General features: G+C 35.5%; 1 long non-coding RNA gene across 2 annotated transcripts in view; it reads left to right on the forward strand.

The window, feature by feature from the left end:
- Positions 1-5,353, forward strand: part of LOC127515132 (uncharacterized) — a 45,897-nt gene extending 40,544 nt beyond the window's left edge. The window contains exons 1-5 of one of the 2 annotated variants that reach the window (XR_007930763.1): positions 2,679-2,907; positions 3,814-3,918; positions 4,016-4,137; positions 4,254-4,357; positions 4,738-5,353. This is a non-coding gene — a long non-coding RNA (uncharacterized LOC127515132). Of the gene's footprint in view, positions 1-2,678; positions 2,908-3,813; positions 3,919-4,015; positions 4,138-4,253; positions 4,358-4,737 lie in introns of those variants that run through there. The other variant, XR_007930774.1, reaches the window with a different exon arrangement.
- The last annotated feature ends 647 nt before the right edge of the window (positions 5,354-6,000 follow it).

Genomic DNA, 6,000 nt, shown 5'->3' on the forward strand with positions numbered 1-6,000 from the left:
GAAACACAGAATAAAAGGAGTGTTGCAAATTAATTAGGTGTGACCATAAAAAAAAATATCTGTTGGAAAATCATCTCTGCAAATAAATGTGTTTCAGAGATGCGCTTCTTTTACAGCAGTCACTGATTAATTATATCTTTATTTTTGCACTACTTTATTTTTCTTTTGCAAAACTTTATTTATTTACTTTATTCTTTTGCAAATATATGTGGCATTATATTGACTCCATAGTTAGGAGGTTATCCTAACTTTTAGAAGTTATTTACAATGTTTTTTTTTTGGTTCTTCTTGTTCCCCTTTCCCCTGTGATTCTGCTTGTTAACAGCAAGTGTCTTTGATAATGCTCAATCATCACTTAATCATACAATTATTATGGAATTATCATGCTGGGAACTATAAATTTACTATAACTCATTCGATCTGAGTTCTGTTTCAGTTACTGAGTTCACATAACTTTTCTATTAATGCAGATCCTGAAGCTCTTGCCTGATCATAACCCTTCTTTTTCAAGTGATATTCCTCTGAGCTTTTTTTTTTCTAAACTTATGGCTCGTTTCCACTGAGCGGTACGGTTCGGTTCAGTACAGTACGGTACGCAATTTTTTCCGTTTCCATTGTCAAAAGTTGTGAATGGTACCCTAATTCCGAACCGTACCGTACCACTTTTTTGGGACACTTCCATTGGGGTACCAAGCACGATAGTACCGTACCAAAAGGGTGGAGCTACACTCTGCAGAACGTTGATTGGTTGACAGAGAATCGTCACCTGCGCGTGTTACAAGGGGAATGACAACACAAGAGGCGCCACACAAATGTGGTTCAGGCAACGCATGCACTGATTATCTTCACTTCATGTAGGCTATACAAAAAAGCAAAATATAAAACACAACCCTGCCTCTTTTCGTTTTCATTTAAAAAACATGAAACCTATTAATGTGTGGTTCAGGCAATATGTGCATATGTACTCTAATTATATTCACTGTATATGTAGCCTATAATAAAATGAAATAAGACAAAACAACCCTCTCTTTTTGTTAAAAGTCAGTTTTAATTATCAATAATAACCATTATAAAAGTATAAGTATAAAGTATGAGAAGCTATACAATAAGAAATAAAGACAAGCAAACAATTCAGTCAAACGTACAAAGTCAGCGCAACGGTAAAGTTAAATAAATATATAAAGTTATGAAACTTCACTTTGCCCTCAGCCAAAACGATTTGGATACAAATAAAGGATACAAATTATAATTTCATGAGACCAAAGATTGTCCGTTATACACAAGATGAATATCTCGTTTTTAACCACTACAGAGACATCTGAGCCAGCGGCAAATGTCAGAAGGACTAGCCGAGGTACAGCTGTTCTCGGCTGGGTAGATTAGCATGCCCCCTACTGCTGATTGGCTCACTCTCTCTCCTCCCCCATCATGAGTGAACGCACCCCTACTGCTGATTGGCTCACTCTCTCTCCTCCTCCATCATGAGTGAATGCACCACTACTGCTGATTGGTTCACTCTCTCTCTTCACCCCATCATGAGTGGACACGCCCCCTACTGCTGTTTGGCTAACTCTCTCTCCTCCCCCATCATGATTGAACACGCCCCCTACTGCTCACTGGCTCACTCTCTTTATCCTCCCCTATCATGAGTGAACACGCCCCCTACTGCTGATTGGCTCAGTCTCTCCTCCCCCATCATGAATGGACACGCCCCCTACTGCTGATCATGTACAAGTTTGTTGTGGTGCTCTGTCTTATACACTTTCAACAGTGTTTTTCAAAAAATAGTTTACTGCACCTTATTTTATTATTATTTTTTTTTTAAATAAAAATATTAAAATCTTTACTAGATTTGAAATGTTGATTACACCACAGACCGTGAAAAGGGTAAATTTTCTAACAAAACTACTAAATAAATATCATGAATGGATAAACAAGAAGCATAAAATGTAACTTATTAAGCTGTTATGGATTAAGAGTTCCATTATCCTATGAAAAGATAACCTTTTCATAGTTTCTCTGAAACTAATATTCCATATTCCTTACATGCACAAAGGAAATATATGAAGGATGTTCTGTAAATGAAGGGAAATTGCTTGGCGAGCAAAGATCTGTACAAACAGGATTCTGAGAGGGTGGAGTGTTGTGTTGTGTGTGAAGGGGTCTGTATAAACCCTGATCATTTTATAGTAGGGCTGGAGACTTAAATGAACACTTCTCTGTATGATTGTTTTCCTTCCCTTTGGCCAAAGCTCAACAGGGTTCCCATGCGTCCTGGAAAACCTAGAAATCCTGGAAAATAATGAACAACACATGAGAAATGAGAGAAAACATCAAAAGTCCTGGAAAATTATTTTGTCAAAAAAAAAAAAAAAAAGCTCTTGTTCAATGAAGAACAAACAGTTTCTTTGACCCCCAAGAGTTGACACAATTCGAACACTGCGCACATCTCAAATAAAATGCGCGACAGCCATGCACATTCGACTTACGTCTGTTGGTGTGTTGCTACCCTCAACAGCATATTTAAATGCTGTTCAGAAAACACAAAGTACAGCAGCTGCTTTGTTTATGGGGTTACAGCTGCATTTCTTTGTTCACTATTAGGGTCAATTCAGTGTGTGCGCAGGCACTCTTGGCAATAAAGCTCTTTCTGATTCTGATAACAAATCTGCCTTATAAACAGCTGCCAAGACCAGAGAGAAACAGAGAAGGGAATGTCAGGCTGAGACGTTTAGCTTACAAGTAGTCATCATTCTAAGAACTACAGCTCATCTGTCAAAACGTACTGCAAGACACAAAAAGAAATAATGGAATTAGAGGACTATTATGAAAATAAACTCAGAAATAATAAGAACGCAATTGGATTCCAAAGACACTGCCAGGATGAAGGAAGAGCTCAAAATCACAGTAAGCAGAGCGTTTAATTTGAAGCAGAGTTGGCATCAGGGAGGTTTCAGGAAATGAGAACTGTTAGATTTCAATCATTGTTTCCAAGACCAATATGTTAATATTTCTGCTTTTATATTTTTATATGTATTAACACATATATATTTTTTTTTTCTTTTTACTTTTTTAGCATATGTTCTTGTTTGCATATTTTACATGAAAAAAAAAAAAAACTTACAAAGTTTGATTTTAAAGTTCATATTTTAGATATATATTTTAGGTAGGTAACTTAATTTTTAGGTAAATTACCTTCTTTTATTTCAAAACTCTCAGCTTTTTATACAAACAGTTATGGTATGTTTTTCTTTTTATGCCCCATTGGGCATGGAATGACATGCAAAACATACTTAAACTAGAGTTTTTTTGCCACCTTTGAATAATTTTAAATGTATTTTGCAAACTGTTTTAAAAGAGTCTTGTAAGTGCTTTTCTTGACCCTGTTTTTATGAACTGTTTTGTTTGAGCACACTTTTGTCCTTGTTTTTTTGCGTGAAACTGTGTGCTGCCGTCTGGACCAAGTCTCCCTGGAAGAAGAGATTATGATATCTCATTGGGATCTTCCTGGTTTAATAAAGGATAAATAAAATAAATAAAAAATATATACTTCTAAATATATATATATATATATAGTTCTGTCATGAAACTCTAGATGGCGCAGGCTGATAGTTCAACCTGCTTGCAATCACATCATTCTCCATAGGGCACAGCTGATTGGTTGCTGCTGTATCAGTAGCCATTAAGCTTGCTTCTCAACTCTCAAAAACTTGCCTGTTGTTTGCTATAGCATTTGTAGCAGAAATTTACCATGACAGAACTGACAATATGGAGTGTATTCATTAATATTTGTGTTTTCATCTTGTTTCTCAGAAGGAAGTCGATGTTTGGTGCTGATCACAGTGTGTCTCGGGATCCTTTGTCTTCTTCTGATTGCTGGCATTATATATCAATACTTTTTGGGCACTTCTAAACAGGGTTTGTTTTTGTGTACATTTCTTTTTTTTCTTTTTTTTTTTTTTTCTTTTTTGTCTTATTTTATGCATACCGTTTTAAAAAGTTCAGTTTCTATTAGGATATCTGTGGGGTCCAGATGGTTTGTTCATATCCAGTGAGGTGAAGAGCTGGTCTGACAGCAGGCAGTACTGCAGGGATCGAGGAGCTGATCTGGTCATTATCGACACTGAAGAGAAGCAGGTGAGTTTGTGTGAGTGTCTGTTAATGCAGAGGTTCCCAACCCTGCTGGAATGCAGTTTGTAATGCCTGTGTTCATGAGAGGAATGTCACTTATTCCTGTTTTTATTCACACACAGAGGCATATAACGTCATTCCTCAAGGAGAGTGTGTGGATCGGTTTGTCTGACACAGAGAATGAGAGCAACATGAAATGGGTGGATAATTCACCACTGAAACAAGGGTAAGTGCTAAAACACTCCCAGAAAATCATGTGTATTTATTTGTTCTTGATTCTCGTTTTTAAAAATAAGAACATCAAATCTTCCAGAAAATTCCTGAAAACAGCTTTACCACAAAACCAAGCAGCAAAACCCAAAATACACTACCTATAAATAATAATAAAAAAAAAAATAATAATAATGTTTTTACTTTTCAGCAGTTTTGCTTCTGCTTGAGCTACTATACTAAATTTACTCTTGAAACTGTCATTGTGCTAGTGCAAGTACTGATGATTTATGAATTGCTTGTGACATTCTTTAGTTGTTATTTTCTGAATGGATAAAAACTTTGGTTGAACATTTGTGGTTCTGAATAATTTAAAATCTGACACATTTTATTCAGGTTTTGGGCTGAAGGTGAGCCGAATAACTATTATGATTGGGATGAGGACTGCATTGAACTGGATCCTACAAAACACACCCTGAACAACTGGAATGATCTCGGATGCTCTAAGATGAGAAAAGGGATTTGTGAGAAATAGGGTTTCATCATGCTTAACTTTCAGTCTTATTCGGGGGCCGTTTCACAAAACATTTTATCTTACCACTAAGAGTTCTCCTAAATCAGCAAGTTAGGAGCTACTTTTAGCTTTAAGATGTTTTGTGAATATGGCCCCTATCACATCATTTATTATTACATTTCCTGTCTTTTAAGACAATATCAGTTAATTTAACTGCATGAACTGCTTTAATGTGAAAGGTGATGCTGCACACTTTACATCTGATGTGTTCATGTCTTGCTCATCACAAGCAGCTCTATGCCAATATGTCTTATTCTAGCTGTTATCATGTCTCATTTGTTGATCTGAAGTGTTGAAATGACAATCACAGTACTGAAGTGTAAAGTGTTTTAGATTGCCCTGATTCACCCTATTATTCAGTGTTGAGATATTGAGTGCTGTGAAACTGCTTTTGAGTTGATTTGCTTTCTCTTTGAATAAAAAACATTATTAACAATTTATTATAATACATTTCATTTTTTCATATTTTTTTTATTTTTTTATTTCATGTTTTATTCTTGTGTATCTGCTTCACTGTACTTGATGCACAAAAACTGAGAGATTTCTTCAGTCCAGCAGAGCACACACTGAAGTGATCAGAGATTAATATAAACTTCAGCTCCAAAACAATAGGTTACTTGAATAACTTGCTGGTGGAAGTCTTGCTGTAGTTTTACAGTGGTGGTAAAATAGAATTTAAGGGTATTAATAATATAACACTCTTTTAATAAAGGATTAAACACTGGATGTGATCAGTGAATCTGAGACTCATCATAACAAATGTGTTTTATAAACACTCAAGTTACAGCAAACAAAGAAAACTTACTGTTAAAAAGTCAAAAGTGAAGAGCCCAATTAATGCAAACACTGATCACCATAATGGCGACTTCAAACGAAACAATAAAACATCAACATCTTTAACCTCTGTTAATTCTCAACGAGAACTTCTAAATAAAGTAAATCTGTTTATTAGTTACATTAGAGTTTAAAGCTTAGTTATAAGCTGGTAATGCTGTTTGTGGAGTTATTTAATCAGATCTTAAGAGAATCTTAATGTCTTTTATCTTCAGTTGATTTCATCTAAAGGTCCTTTCACACTAAGCGTG

The sequence above is a fragment of the Ctenopharyngodon idella genome, chromosome 1, assembly GCF_019924925.1.
Source record: "Ctenopharyngodon idella isolate HZGC_01 chromosome 1, HZGC01, whole genome shotgun sequence".
Classification (NCBI taxonomy): Eukaryota; Metazoa; Chordata; class Actinopteri; order Cypriniformes; family Xenocyprididae; genus Ctenopharyngodon; species Ctenopharyngodon idella.